The sequence below is a fragment of the Tasmannia lanceolata genome, unplaced genomic scaffold (assembly GCF_043159265.1).
Source record: "Tasmannia lanceolata isolate RefF3 unplaced genomic scaffold, GAP_Taslan_0.1 ptg000016l, whole genome shotgun sequence".
Lineage (NCBI taxonomy): Eukaryota > Viridiplantae > Streptophyta > Magnoliopsida > Canellales > Winteraceae > Tasmannia > Tasmannia lanceolata.
The window spans coordinates 3,586,240-3,602,837 of record NW_027518693.1 but is presented as its reverse complement, the minus strand read 5'-3'; positions in this window follow the sequence as shown (position 1 = coordinate 3,602,837).

Here is a 16,598-nt window from a genome sequence, read left to right as displayed (position 1 = left end):
GGTAATAGGAATCGATATCAATCTTGCACATGTAAAATTGATACAAATATCATGATGTAATTCTAGAAAGCTTAAAGCAATTTTGAACTAGGTGTATTGTGGCATAGTTACACTACATTGGATAAGTTCAGACATTGTATCATGACACATGAACAAACCTGCATTGATCCAGATCTCTTGACAAATCGAAGCGGCTTATCACTTCTATGTGATTAGCCTCATCCTGCTAAAAGAAATTAGATTTGTTGGGTGGGTAACAGAATGATCTTTTCTTTAATAATCATTAGTTAATTAATGATAAAAAGTCAATATCCATTCAACACATATATGCAAAAATGTATGGAAAGTGAAACCAATGTCTAAGATGAAGGCCTTTGGGCTAAGCTAAGATGATATATTCTCGTGGTTCAAGGTGTTAAACTATTCAAGGGAGTCCCACAAAAGACTTGCTGAAGTATTTGACATGGATCCTTTCATCCTTGAACGTGACATGGGAGAGATCATCACAATAGGACTTGAGGTCTTAACAAGATGAACCTTAATGGATATACTTTGCGAGCACTAGAAGTTTATAATTGGAACCAATCGGGACGGGGTAGCCATGCTCAACTTTGTTTAGGTTGTCTTCTATTTCTTTCTCAGCAATGATATTCTTACACAAGCCCTTGTGAGGGTGTAGGGAGGATGTGCGTCCCTTGTGAGGGTCCATTTTTTTTTTTTTCTCAAAAGATCATGGATCCACTTACATGATCGCGTGAGTCCCTAGTAACTTTTATTTATTTTCTTTATTTTGCTTTATCTTTCATTTTTCTATAACATTTATTCTCTTCTTTCTTTTCCTCCCCTCTTGAGCTACAATTCCTTACTAGGTTGTGTGTGTGTGTGTGTGTGTGAGAGAGAGAGAGAGAGAGAGAGAGAGAGAGAGAGAGAGAGAGAGAGATTCTTGGGTTGCTCTATATACGGTCTTAGTTGGGGAAAAAAAGGGCGGGTTTCGGGTTAACTCCAGTTATAGTCCTTGTAATATGTTTCCTCATAGTGGAAGACCATGTTCTCACCCACGGATGTAGGCATGTTGGCCGAACAACATAAAAACTCAGTGTGTGCGCATCGTGTGCCTTGTCTATTTCTATTGTTTTGCTTCTTTGCCCGTGATTGGATTGAATTTTATACGGCATGTGTCTCGTAAAAAAATAACCCCACCCATTTTCTCACCTTTCTCTCTTTTTGCCTCAATGAAATATTTTCCTTAATTTTTGTATGTGTGCAAAAGTGCAAAGGAAGAAGTAGACCTCATGCGCAATCAAAATATTTTTAAAAAAACAAGAATATGTTTGAAAAAACATAGTATAAAAAGGACTGATAAGCGAAAACCCGAAAAACACGTTTAAAACCTTTAAAAGTTTGTTATTTACAAATTATAACAGGTACGATAAAGTTGGAAAATTGGCAAAAAATGCGTTTAATGCGTTTAAATTAATGCATTTTAAACTTTTTTCTCAAAAAATGAGTTTTTTTGCATTAAAAGTTTTAAGCACAAACCTACAAAAAGCACATTTAAAAAAAAAGCTGTTTAAAACTAAGTTTTGCTAATTATGGTCAAGTCAGGGCAATTTGTCGTGCTTCTTCGAATTCTTGGTGGATCAGAGGCTTCTGATTATCATGCGTTGGAATATAGGATCATTGAATTTGAATATTTGGCTTCTTTTACTCATTGGGTGGTTGAATTTGCCTTCATCAATTGTCTCCATTTGTACTTGATTTTATCTGTCGTGGTGGGCCATACCTTCTTATTTGTGCTTTCCTTGGTGTCTTGGGGCGTGATAAACACTCAAATATGCCTTCTTAATGCCCCGATATAGAAATAGTCCGGGGTTACAATTTTATTTTGAAAAATAATGATCGACCGTGCAGGCAAAATGTGCTGCTGGTTTTATGCAAACATATATCCCATTCAGAGTTTTTATATGGTTTAAGCCCCTGTAGTCCCGTATTTTTCAAAAAGTACTGTACGGGCCACACCTTAGGATGATCCGAACTGTCCATTTGATGGGCCACAATGTATATAGGTTGCGCCCAAAAAATCATTTCCATAAGATGATCTCAAGCCTCAGATCATCAATAGATTGTAGGGCTAGGATCATCCTATGAAAATGATTTCTTGGGATCAACCTATTTAAGTTGTGGCCCATCAAATGGACGGTTCGGATCATCCTATGGTGTGGCCCGTACAGTACTTTTTGAAAAATACTGGACTATAAGGACTAATCTCATTCCATTCCTAAGATAAAATCTACAAAAAATCAACTCTTTAGGCCCTGTTTGGCTACCATGATTTTTTAGATAGTTATAACTTGCTTCTCGGGTGGCTCTCACTCCTGGTGGTGCGGCTGAGCCAGAGTGGGCTCTTTTGATAGTTATACGATTCGAGAAGATGATCCAGAATTGGGTAAATCACGTTTATTAGAATTATGGTGGATTTTGCAAAAAATGTCATCACTATAGGCCCTTTTTCTTATAGTGTTTATTAAACATTTCCTTGGTAGGCTGTTTAATAGTATGTTGGAAATCTAAACTGCCTATATAACATGTGCAAACTAACAAAGAGAGGCTTATGATTATTAAAACAATGGAGTGATGTGCTGCTTTGGTACAAAAAACCAATATTTTGTAAAGAAGATTGGTCTTCCTGTAATCCATTTTTCTATAGACATGTGGACTTGCTTTCCTCTTTGACTTGAAATCATTGGAAAAAGGGGTAGAAAAAGTTGGAGGGATCACTCTCTTGTGCTCTTTGATTTGATTTTCTTTATCAGATGTGGTGGGGGGGAGAGAGAGAGAGAGAGAGAGAGAGAGAGAGAGAGAGAGAGAGAGAGAGAGAGCACTACCGACCTAATTGTGAGGTGGGCGAAAAGGTGGAAAGAAGACGAGGAAGCTGTTTCTTTCATCTTCATCTTCATATGAAATCTTACCCTTTGGGAATCTGCATAACAAGACACCACCCACAACAATAGGCTCCACAACAGGATATTACGAATATTATCCTACCCACTTGTGTAAATTAATTACTTGGTCTTCCTTTCTTCATTTTCTCCCCTACAGAAATTTAAAAAAAATTAAATAAAAAACTGGACTACAAAAATTAGTACTCTGTGGAACTCTACCATACATGAGGTGTAAATAATAATAATTTTCAAATATTAAATTTAATTTCTTGGTCTAAAATTGTGTATAATGTATGGGCCATGGTTACTAGGAAATTTGATTTGCGTCGTCATAGGAAATGGTCGTAAAACAAATTTTGCGCCCATTTTTCGACTTCAAAATAGGAGTGAAATTTGTTTTACGGCCCATTTTACATAGATGAAGCGCAAACCCGTTTATGAAAACAAAACTAAAATGCATGTCCTTATTTTGGAAGCATGTTTTCTATAGTTTCCATAGTTTCAATATATTTGTTTTTAATTTATTAAAGTTTACTACTTCGAACAGTTCATTCTCATCGAGCAACCCTTTTGATATTTCAAATCTATTAATAAATACATTATGGGATTTGCTAGCCACCTTCGCGGATAGCCATTTCGCGCCCGTCCTCTGCATGTGATGACCGCCAATGCCATCAATAAGACAAAATAGACAAAATCTGCCAAAAAGTCAACATGTGTGGCTATCATCACATGCAAAGTACGGGGCCGCGTGAAATTGCTTGCCGCGAAGGTGGCTAGAAAATCCCATATCTAATCTAAGTAAAGCTGAATGTCGCACAACGTAGTGCTGCCACGTGGCACCCCTCTATACATCAACTTCTGAGTATAGCCCCTTTTAAGAGAAAGGATAATATGCACTGCACTTCTGTGTATAGAAAAGGAATTCCGCAACTTCCTTATTTCTCTCCTCTATCGCACGCTATTTATATGTTATTTATTTGCTCCGATCTAATTAGAAAAAAGTAGCTATTTTTTGCAATATTTTTTTGCTAACAAACCAGAAACCTCCTTCCTATCGGATTGAGATTTTTTCGCTAACATCCATAAGCCCGGCCAAAAGGCATTGAGATTTGATCCTAGAAATAAGGAAGAAATATCCTCTTTCCATAATAAACTATTAAACTTCTTTTAAAAAAACTTCAATTCCACACCCAACTCAAACGAATATGGAAACAATATAAATCAGTAAAAATTATCCAATTTCCTAAATATTCTCCTTTCACTAATCAAGAAGGAATCCTTTAATTCTCTCTATAATCCCTAAATTCCTGAAATTTCTCTTCAGGTAACTATCTTTATTTCCACTTTTCATGCTTTGAGCCCAAGGCCAATGGAGTTCAAAAGATTTTTTGATGACATATCCTCTTCATGCTGCTCTATCAAAACATAGCATGGGTGTAAAATGGTGGGGCCCACTCTATCAAAACATAAGTACAAAAATGGTGGGCCCATCCTGTGCATTAGTTTGGACCTCAAATCATTAGGTTTAAAATGGCAGGCCCCACCCATAAAAAAATGTGTAAGTGATGGCTCCATTCTTTAATTTTCAAATAGTTTTAAAACATATTTTTTCCTCGCCCCGTGCATCGCACTGGTCTGCAACTAGTAATATATAATTCTTGTATTTTGAGCCTCGTTCTTTTGGCATTATCTTCAATGGATTATGAAAAATGTTGAAACCCTGATTCCATTTTTACTTGTTCTTGATGACTCATGCATGCAACTCATTGGAAACAATTATTATTTTGATTAAAAATGATTTGAAAAAATAATGGAGATTTAGAAGGGGCTTTTCATGCTCCCCTCGCTCCCACCTACTCAGGTGTCTCCCGCTCGGGCCCATCTGTCACAAATATTCCATGGAATATTTTTTCATGATGGGCAAACCAGGCTAAACATATCCCTAAGTTCCTTAGTTACTATTCCTTTGCACACGAAAAAAGTGAATTTTCAAAACATATACTCTATAAAAGAAACACCAACTTGCTTTGTATATACCAATGTTCCCCTTTGATGCCAATGTTCCCGTTTGATTAAGTGTACGTGGAGCATGGTTTTAAATTTCGACCTAAAATGGCCTTTCCCCTAAACGGTCATTTATTTCGAAATTTCGTTTTTGCCCGAAATTTAAACCAAAAAACCTTTTTTATTATTATTATTTTAATATTTTACCGAAATTTCGGTAATTTCAGCCGAAATTTAATATTAAATAAAATACCCTTTTCTTTGTGGTACCAGATTTCGACCGAAATTTCGAAATTCCAGGGGTCCGGAACCGGTACCGAAACCAAAATTTTAAACCATGACGTGGAGGATGGTTGAAGTAGAAGATAATAACGAATTTACATATATGTTATGATTTTGGTAAATATTATCTATTTCCGATTCACAAGTGGACTCGTAACCTTTCTGCTCGGCACCATATAAAAATCCATTCAACGAGGGAAAGGACAAGAAAAGGACAAAAAAAAAAGGAAATGTTATTAGACAAATTGCCTATCTTGTCTCTTTATTGTTTAAAGAGCTGTTAATCCAACCACATCACCCACGATCACTCCACCCAGCCTCCACGATCGCTCCACCTGAGCTCTGATACCACTTGTTGAGAAAATTCGCCGGGCAATCCGATCCGACCGTGCACAAATTAACGGAAAAGATAGAAGTAATAAACAAACATGCCACAAGATGAACACCGAGATTTTACGTGGTTCGGCCAAGCCTACTCCACGGGCGAGAAACACGATTTTCCACTATAAGAAAAACAATTTTGGTAAACAAATACGTAAAAACTAAAATAATCAGGAAAACTTTTTTCCAGGATCCCATACCTCTCTCTGTCTTTCAAAAAAATAGTGCACTAATTGAAGTTGAACAAATTCTCTTTTTTCTTTTTCATTTTTCTTCCCGTATTCTTGGGTTTTCCCTTCTCGGGGGCCCCCCCTTTTATTCAATATTATTTGCATTTCAAAAAAAAAAAAAAAAAAATTCTAAGGGAAATGATTTCAGCGCTTCAATGTTTTGATAAACATACGCTCACTTGTTTGCCGTGTAGTATTTAAAGGGTTTTAAGAGCTTTTTGAGAACCATAATCTCCTCTTACATTCCTTTAAATACTACACGACAAACAAGTGGAGCGCATCTTTATCAAAACACTGGAACGCAGAAATCATTTCCCTTTTCTAATCATATATTTGTTGCTTTCCTTTTTGAAAATCCTAATATAGTTGGACCATTACAAGAAGGGAAATGATATATTCGCCCCCTTTTCTTACCTGGGCCACCTCCTTCTAGTGTGAAAAAGTAGTCATAACTACACTAGGAGGGGCTGGCCCAGGGAATAAAAGGAGCGAATGTATCACTTCCCTTTTACAAATTATAAAAAATCCTTCCCATTGGAAAAAACCCTAACCCTACAATTTGTGGCCTATTAATGTATGGCCAAAAAAAAAAGAGGTTAGGTCCATATTCGACAGGAAGGTCTCCACAATTTCCAGGGCTAGCATCCTTTGATGTGGGCATTTTTTAAATGGCCCATTTATAACAAGGCCCAACACTTAAACACTTTGAATTACTTGTATCTGCACTACTTTTTTTTTTCTTTATAATGCCACTAACTCAATTTGTTTTAATTTTCTGATTGGACATTGATAGCACCTCAACGGACTCTCCAATCTTCCGAAATATCCTTTGGATCCCAATCCAAATAGATGGGTCATAGACAGATGACGTGGGTCCGTTTGAGTGTCTCATATGGGACATAGACAAAACCTTAGGGTTCAAGACACTAATGAAAAACCTGGAGAAAAGTCCCACATCCAAATATAATTTTCTATAGTACTTACCAATATGTAAACATCAGGATTATTTTTTTACATAACATTTAACATAGTAGAACTGAAATATCTTATTCGAGTGATTGTGTGATTGTGGTCACCGAATTACTGCTATTTGTCATCCACCTTTGTGAAAAGACAGAGACAAAGTAAAAATATAATAGATTCTCTTTGTAGGGGACTAAAACATAGCCCCATTTGGTTCGAAACGTGTACAAAATTTTAATTGTGTAGGATCTGGGGATCCGACTGAAAATAGAAAGTAGGATCTGGGGATCCGACTGAATATGACCCAACTGAGATGGGATTCAAATGGACCTGATCCGAATTAGAAATGTTGATGGCCCTAATCTTGAGTATTGTAAGAGTTGTTAAAAGCTAGTTCAAAGGGAAACAATTGGTTGCTAGTAAAAAAAATAATCCCTAGGATTCTTCTAGGAGAATATTTAGTGGTCACATAATCTTTTCCTTGGTGACATCAGTTTTTCATTTCTAGGGACTGATGCTCTCTCTCTTTCTCTCTCTTCCCTTTCTCTCCACTCATACCAACATCTTTGTCTAATTAATGCTCGTCCCCTCTCTTGTCTCCTACCTTTTCCCACAAAAATCCCACAAAAGTCCCAAGAACCAAAAAATTCTGGCAACCAAACGGAGCAAAAGTGAGTAGTGCTATTATCAAGATATGGTAGTGCAGATATCAATCCTTTTGAACAAATGGGCCTGAATATATTTAAGATAGGTCCTTGAAGATGAGCATGAAAATGATAATGTTAATAAAAAAAGGAATGAGATTTAGATGGCAAGTTGGCAACTTGTGACAAGTGTATTATTAAGATGAAGAATTAATTCTCAATTAGGGCAAGAATATCCCACAATTCCTTAAATAAAGAATTAAAAATTCCAAAATAAAATGAAAAGATAAAAGCACAATATTACTTTATAAAAATATATAAACTTTTTTTTGTCAGCAGAATGATTTCTCCATCGAATGGGCCTTGAGGAACATCTTTGTTACCTGTCTTCCATCATAAATAAAAATAAAATAAATAATTAAAAATGAAAACCTTATTTTATAGAACAAGAAAAAAAAAAAAAAAAAAAAAAAAGTCTACCATTGGATTCCGTATAAGTACGAACTGATGAGTAAGGTACATTAAATTTACGAAATTGCCCACTCCCTCCCCCACTATAAATTTAGTTTCCTTCCACCCCACTTCTCTCAATTCTCAACCAAGTGACTCAATTCTGAAGTCTTTTTTTTTTTCCCCAAGATGCAAGAGGAGAAGAGAATGAAGGTGAAGAAGGGATGGTTAGCAGTGAGAGTAGGGTTGGAGGACGAAGAAGGCGGTTTTCGGAGATTCGTGATTCCGATTTCCTATCTGTACCACCCGCAATTCAAGAAACTACTAGAGAAGGCACAAGAACTCTACGGATTCCACACAACGGGGCCTCTCCGTCTTCCATGTTCCGTCGATGATTTCCTTCACTTGAGGTGGCTTATCGAGCGAGAGTCCCACCACCACCACCATAACCACCACCACCATAGTTCCTTCTCTTTCAACTCTTGTTGAATAGTTTTGTTTGATCACTTTTTTTAGAGATGTTTTCTCACATGATCAGAGCCTTTTTGTACGTAGTTGTAATGTGAAAACAAAAAATCTTACCCATCAATAATTAGTGAAAATTTATGGATGTTTAGAAGTTGACTACTCAATTTTGCAGATGTTTTCTCCACAGTCAAAACCTTTTTGTAGTTGTAATGTGGAAAAAAAACTTACCCATCAATAATTAGCTAAAATTTATGGAAGTTTAGAAGTCGACTCAATTTTGCATTATTTTATGGGAACTGATACAAGCACTACCATGTTTTGATAATATGTACTTAGCTCACCTTGTCCTACCTGCTTTAACCATCCGTTATAATTCCCCAAAAGCTGTCAGCAGCCTTTGAGAGCTGATTAAAGCATATAGGAGAAGTGATTTCATGCCCGTTATCAAAACATGGTTGTTTGAATATCATTTGCCTAATTGCCTATTTTATTTGTAAATAGACTTTCGAGATTGAGATATGGAGGATTCAATAATTGGTTATAAGGAAATGATTGGTTTATTTTATACTTATTTAATTAGTTATTACCGGATGCTATCAACAGCCAATCATAAAAGTAGTTAGTAAAATGAGGAGTGCCATTATCAAAACAAGTATTGATATCATTTCCCCTAATAAATACTGATAATACGCACACTTGCATAGTATCTGTCATCTGAGTTTTTATATGATGCCCGACCGTGAAGTACCGTCAAAATGGTACCACCCTTGATATTTGATCCAACAGCAGCCCACTTTTTAAGAGGCTGCTGTTGGATCAAATATCAAGGGTGGTACTTTTGAAGTACCATCTTATATACGAGAACTTATATGGTGTCCGACCGTCAAAACATAAAGGGCGGAGAGAGAAACCCTCCACCCTTGATTTGCAATCCAGCAAAAGCCGCCTTTTTTGACTTTTTGTTGGATCCCAAATCAAGGGTGGGAGGGTTTGTCTCTCTCCGTCCTTTATTTTGACGGTTGGGCATCATATAATTTCTCCTTATAAACAACCCCTAATCATTACATAATCACTGTTTATATAACCTATTTTATATACAACCCCGAATCATTACGTAGTCACTGTTTATATACTTCAGGATTTTTAATTTATAATGATATCCCTGTAAATAAGCCATAACCATATCATATCTCTAAATTATGGGAACGAAAAAAACAAACTCCAGGAACAAATTTTCTGTAAAATGTTTTTCCTGCAATCCAAATGGGCCCTTCGCGAACTAATATCATTGACATCCTATATTAATTTAAACAAGGATTAAGATTTTATTTTTTAACATTAAAGCACAAGTGAAAAAACATTGTATCAAGTAACTATAGAAATAAAAAAAAATCAATTAAGAAGAAGAAGAAGAAGTAGAAATGAGAATGACTAACATATCACATTCAAAATTCCATTGATTTGAAGCTTGAGATTGTCCAATTGGCTTGATAGTGGCCTCCTACAATGGGCTCCACTGTAATGGCCAATCTCAATGCCCTCACACATGCCACATGTAGGATATCATCACTTTTTTCTCCTTTTGAGAGAAATTAATTTCCCAAATAGAGGTGACCAGAAGATTTTAGTGCGGGAGGGACTCCCTTTCGGTGGTGGGTTGTGTAGGACTGATTCTCTATCAGCGTCTGGTCACACCCACATGCCCAAACACATCCCTTTCTCACTTCCACTTACATTGCTTTCCATTTATTGGTTGGCCGGTGCCAAATCATCTCTCTCTCTCTCTCTTGCCGATGTGGACATGATCAGATCCATTGATATGACTAATAAGTTTAGGAATTTCACTAAACTTGGATAAATTACAAAGAGACTAATGAGTGTTTATATAGAACACTCAAAACATAAACATAAAAACACGAGTAATTATAGAAAGAGATATATAGACAGAATCATCCTAATCTAACCTAATTGCTAATCGAATTATATCTAGGTTAACTCATTTAACCAACTTGCCTAATCTAAACAATTGCCAAATCTAACACCAACAATCCAATGGTGAGATCTCACACTCTAAGAAAGACCAACAACCATAAGTCAAGCCCATTTCCCGTTGACCTTACCCGAATTCAATTATCATGGTCCCTTGATCCATTACGCGTTGTTTTAGGGTTTGGCTATGAACAACTAAATTCAAAATTTGAAAGAATTTTAAGAAGATATTTTTCAGGTCAAGGTGATGATTAACGGCTTAAGATCATCCGGCAAGTGAGTTTTAGCGTAATATATATGCCCTTACATGCTATTTTGTTTGGCCTTTTTTAAATGAATTAACGATTATTTATTTTAATGGCCTGTAATACCATGATTGTTTATGCATTTTTTTAAGGAAGTGATATTTACGCCCCTTTTTTTTATCACCAGGGGCACCCGGCGCCAGTGTACATTGCAATCAAAGCCATTGGATTCTTCTAACGTCATGTACATTAGTCCCCCCTTTAGTCATTGATACACTGTAATATTGTATGGTTGAGGGAGTACCCTGTCAATTTTCTGTAAGAAGATCACTTATGATTCTCTAGACTTTAGTATAGAATATATTACAATATGTTGAAGGACAATATTATAAATGTAGTCATAAATTAATAATTATTACATGAAAAGAGTTTATAGGGAATGAGATTCTCCTAGAAAGATAAAACTATAGAGTCGTAGTTACCATCGAAGTTGAAGAAGCCCTTCAAATTCCACATCTATTAGGTCTCTACAAACCAGCGAATTGTATAACTCAAAGCAGGAGGATTTTTAAAGAACCACTATGGCAATCATTGGTGTTATTTGTGTCCTCCCGCGTTGAAACCAGAGCAAGAACTCTAATATCTCTATGATCGACTAGATTCCCCACCCAAGATAGGCCTAAAATGAATTACGCCATTTTCTATAGGGTGGCGACCTATACGGCTATACCAATGGTTTTAAATTTAGGCTGAAATCCGAAATTTTGGACCTAAATTTTAGATTTCGTTGGGACCGAAACCAAAATTTGGCGAAATCTGAAATTTCGGATTTTACCAAATTTCTATCGAAATTTCGAGAAATTGAATTTTTTTTAAATAGAAATATTCAGAAATTTCAGCTGATATTACTGAAATTTCGAATTTCGGCCAACACCGAAATTTAGTCTGAAACCGAAATTTAAAGCCATGCCTATACCAACTATCACGGGCCTTAGTTCTGATTATGAGGTCTGTGTGACACTTAGTGACACTTGATGTGTCTCATGACAAAGCAAGCCAAGCAAGGTTGTGGGGCTCAAAAGCTACAAGACTACCACAACAAGAAATCTAAGTTCACAAGCACATAAGAAGCAATGAGGCAAAGACGCGAAGAGGCAAACAATAACATTTACTGTTGGAGACCCAGTCACCCGTTGGCTAGAATGGAATTTTTGCTAGGGTATGCACTACCAAACACTACTCGATGGCCAAGAAAGCTCTAGGAAAATTCTAAAGGTTTTCTATACCAGCCCCAAAAAATATAAAAAAAAGGAAAAAAGAAAACCCAACTTTCAGGATAAAGATGCCATTAGTCTTCTCATACTTCCATTGAACTATAGAAAGGATATCCTTCTCTTTTCTAAAGGTATCAAGGTACCAATACAGATGGGTTCCAAAGAAGAAAGGAAAAAAAATGGAAGATGTACTAAGAACCAAGTAATACAAGTTACACCAGGTGTCCAAGTTAGTGGGAAGATACATCCCTACAAGAGCAAAAATAGTCAAAATAGAGCACAATTCAAAGGGCTCTAGGGATATTATTTTGGTCACTAAGGCTAGGAATAAATAAAAAAAATCACTATCGGGAACAACAGTTCATGTGCAGAAAATACTTTAGAGCATATATGAGGAGCAACCCACATGGGGAATCTTCAAAAGTAAGAATAATATCAGAATCAACCCCACATATATGGATTCACAATCAAACCTTTCTTTTTTCTATACTTTTTGTTTTTCTAAGTGCAATTTTCATTTTATTGAATATTTTCATTTTTAAGAACAAGGGAGGGTGGCCAAACTTGCTTTGATTCTTCATGCATGGATGAAATGTTCTTTCCTTTCAATGTTGTTTGAGAAAGATTATTCTTTGTAATAGTACTTGTGGTATAAGTGGAGGGGGGCCAATTGCATATGGGTCCTAACAAAAAAAGGGTTGAGTTGATACGCCTGCTTGTAAGACTTGAGAATTAGAAATTGATAAAGATTGAAACATTGACCACTAAGAAAAACTACATCATCATCTAGCCTCATTGCCAAGTGGATGGTTAAAAGGGGTGAACTTATCCTCAAACTGTGAACCATCCTCATAGAAAACGCACGGTGCAGGAGGGGGGGGGGGGGGGGGGGGTGTCTGAGGAAAGTTCCTCAGACTCCCTATACTTGCAAAGGGTGTCGGGGTGTGGAAATATCAATTCCATGCTTACTTTTTTTTTCTAGAAGTAATTGATATTTCCACACCCCTTGCTATTAGACTGTTAGCAAGGGGTCCAAGGAAAGGTCTGAGGAAAGTTCCTCAGACCCCGACCTGAGCCAAGTTTCGTTTGGGGGGATATATCATTCCTTATAACACACACTAAGCATGTTTCTTTCCCTTGTCATTCACTTTCTTTCTAAGAAAAAATTTATTAGAAAATCTTGTTCTTGTACCTCATGTTTTGTTTTGATAAGATGGGGCCTAACACTTTATACCCGAGCATATAATGGGTGGGGGGCTGCCATTTTATATGCCGCCATTTTATATTTGATCTGGTGGGCCCACAATTTTACACCCCGGGCTACGATAGGGTGGAGCACACCATTCCACGCCCCATTTTTAATTATCCATTCTACTCTTTGCGCTCCCGACTTTCTCGGTCAGTTGCTTCCGACTGAATAAATATCGAATTAGAAGTGATGTACTTAATGGCTTCTAAAGAGGATTTAGGGTGTGTTTGGCGTACCGTTTGAAATAACGTTCAAAACGGCGTTTGGCCAAACGGCGTTTCCATGTTTGGTTGGCCAGATCAAAACGGCATTTAAACGGCAAACGGAGATATTGTGTGTTTGGTTGCAAATGCCCCAAAATGGAGTTTTAGTGGTAAAATGACCAAAAAGAGCATTGTTTGGTTGGCCTGAATGTAACTCAACTACTCTCTCATTAGGCCCAATATTAAAAGGTCATTAGGATCTCATTCAAACATTATTAAAATTAAATATCATTGCCAAAAAAAAAAAAGAGGCTATACCTTTGGGGTTCTTCTTCTCAACGGCCAGATTTGACGGACAAGTGGAGGCGCTGAGGCAGTGAGGCGTGAGAGGGTTTACAATTTTGCAAAGTAGATGAAGAAAGTAAGAAACTAGGGTTTCTTTACATTCTTTTGTCTTTAAAAAATCAAAATTAAGAGATCATATAATGATATCAGCAGCCCCTTATTTTGAATTAAATATTAACAATTTAACAAATTTGTGTCCTCAAGAATGATATTAACACCCCCACTTTTTTGGTATTTGACGTAACGCATATACGTAAAAATGGGTTTTGGTAAGGGCAAACATGTAAAAACCCATAGCCCAAAAACTCCGTTCAAAACGGCGTTTTGCAAACGGACCTCCCCCCCTCCGTTTGCAAAATGCCGTTTTGAGGGTTTAAAACGGTGTTTCAAACGGCGTTTCAAACGGTGGCTGCGCACCCAAACACTCCCAAACGGCCGTTTGACCCCAAAACGGTGTTTCAAACGCCAAACGGTGTTTTAAACGGTACGCCAAACACGCACTTAATGTCCAATTTGTAAATTAGATAAAGGGAAATGTTATCAACACTACTGTATTTTGATGAGGGCACTCCTCACTTTATTAAAAGTACCGTATGGCCCGAACCATAGGATGATCCAAACCGTCCATTAGATGACCCACAGCCTAAATAGGGTGTGCCCCAAAATTCATTTCCATAGGTTGATCCTAACCCTCCGATCTGAATGTTAGAGGGTAGATCTGAATCCTCTATAGATCGGAGGGTTAGCATCAACCTATGGAAATGATTTTTGGGGCACAATCTATTTAGATTGTGGGCCATCTAATGGACGGTTTGAATGACCCTATGGTGCGGGCCATACTGTACTTTTATTAAAGTGAGGAGTACCCTCATCAAAATACAGTAGTGCTGATAACATTTCCCTAGATAAATTCCATGAATTATTTTCATGATAAATTTAGTTTCTCAACTGGTGAGAGAGAGGTTGAGTGGGTGGGAGGAGAGACTTGAGAGGGCACCAATAAGGAAAAGTACCCTCTCAAAACCTGGCATGCACTTTTATAATAAGAATTCTAATCCTAGCAACATTCTAAAACTAATCTACTAACATACAGGAAGATACAGGCTTTCGCACGCCTGATAAAAGGTAAGTTTTCCAATAAATGTTCTAGACTTTCTAAAAAAGAGAGTTTTAATTGCTAAAGAAAACTAAGATAATCATAAAAGATAACCTTACCTAAGAATCCTTTCGCTTGATTTTTGGAATAAAACTTTCCACGTCAAAAGATGTGGCTGTATCAATCTAAGTCACTCTTTTAGGGGTTGAAATTAAGGGTGTCAATTTTGGCTCGGCCTCGGAAGCTCGGCTGGATCTCGGCCCGAATCCTTAACTAGCTGAGCCGAGCCGGCTCGTTAAGCTTAACGAGCCGAGCACGAGTTAGGCCAGGCTCGGCTTAGCTCGTTAAGAATTTAATATATTTAAATATATATATATATATATATATATATATATATATATATATATATATATATATATATATATATATATATATATATATATATATATATATATATATATAGAGAGAGAGAGAGAGAGAGAGAGAGAAAACGGTTCCTACACATATGTGTAGATAAGTTATCTACACACTAGCTTAAAATACATTGGGGGCCACATTATTTGGGTGATCCAAACCATTCATTTTTAAGGCCCTCACATAGATAGGGTGTCCACAAAAAATCAGATCCATAGAATCATCCTAACCATTCGAACTGTTGAGGCAAAAAATGGACTAATTTGTGAAGGTTTAAAGACATCCATTTTACCTCCACAAATCGTAGGGTTGGGATGATCATATGAATCTGATTTTTTGTAGACACCCTATCTATATGAGGGCCTTTAAAATGGATGGCTTGGATCACCCAAACAATGTGGGCCCCCACTGTATTTTAAGCTAGTGTGTAGAGAACTCTCTACACATATGTGTAGGAACCCCATTAAAAGGGTTGTCCATGGAGTGATAGGGGGGGGGCAAAATATGTCACTTCATTTTTTGAACCCCATTTGTTACTAGGACCACCCACCATAGTGTAAAAAAAGTAGTCAAATTACACTAGTAGGGCTGTCCAGGGAAGATGAGGGGTGTGAACATAATATAACCAGAGCTCGGTAAGGCTCGCGAGCCGCTCGCGAGCCTGGCCGAACCTGACCGAGCCTGGTTCGAGCCCGAGCCCGAGCCGAGCCTCACTTGTCCTTCTCCTACACGTACTCTAAGCCCCCCACACTGACCTAGACATAACCCAAATCCTAATACAAGCGATTCGCATTGAATTGGAAGTGAATTAGGACATTCAAAAGTAAGTTTTTCGCTTGAAAAAGTTGGTTGCCATGATGTTGGGGCAATCACCCTTCGTGAGGTGTGAGAGCCTTTTGCTCATGGGTATTCACCTATTTGGAATCTTGAATTGGAAATCAATCATTTAGGGCCAGGACGGAAGTTTTTTTCATGGAATACTTTTTGTTTTATTAAGAGGTGGGAGTAGGGCAAGGAAGTGAGAGAGAGAGAATTGAGAGGCCATGAATGATAAGAGGGTGAGGAAGTGGCTGAAAAACAGGGAAAAGAAAAAAAACTATACTCAAAATAGAGCTTTTGTTTTCTTATTTTCCAGTCGCGTCGCACTATCTCACTCATGCCCTCTCAATTCTCTCCCTATCCCTCTACACTTGGTAAGCTAATAATCCATGAAATAAAATTTCATGATTGTCAGACATTGCATTAAAGCCTGAACTTTTGGGCAAATAAATTTCATGATTGTCTGACCCTTAGCCCTCTCATGCGTATTTCTTCCGTAATTAGGCCTAATTGATCAAGTGAAGGCCGTGATAATCATTAATGTGCTCCCAGAAAAAAATTATGGCCAATCGGCTTACACCTAAACGTTCAAAGGCA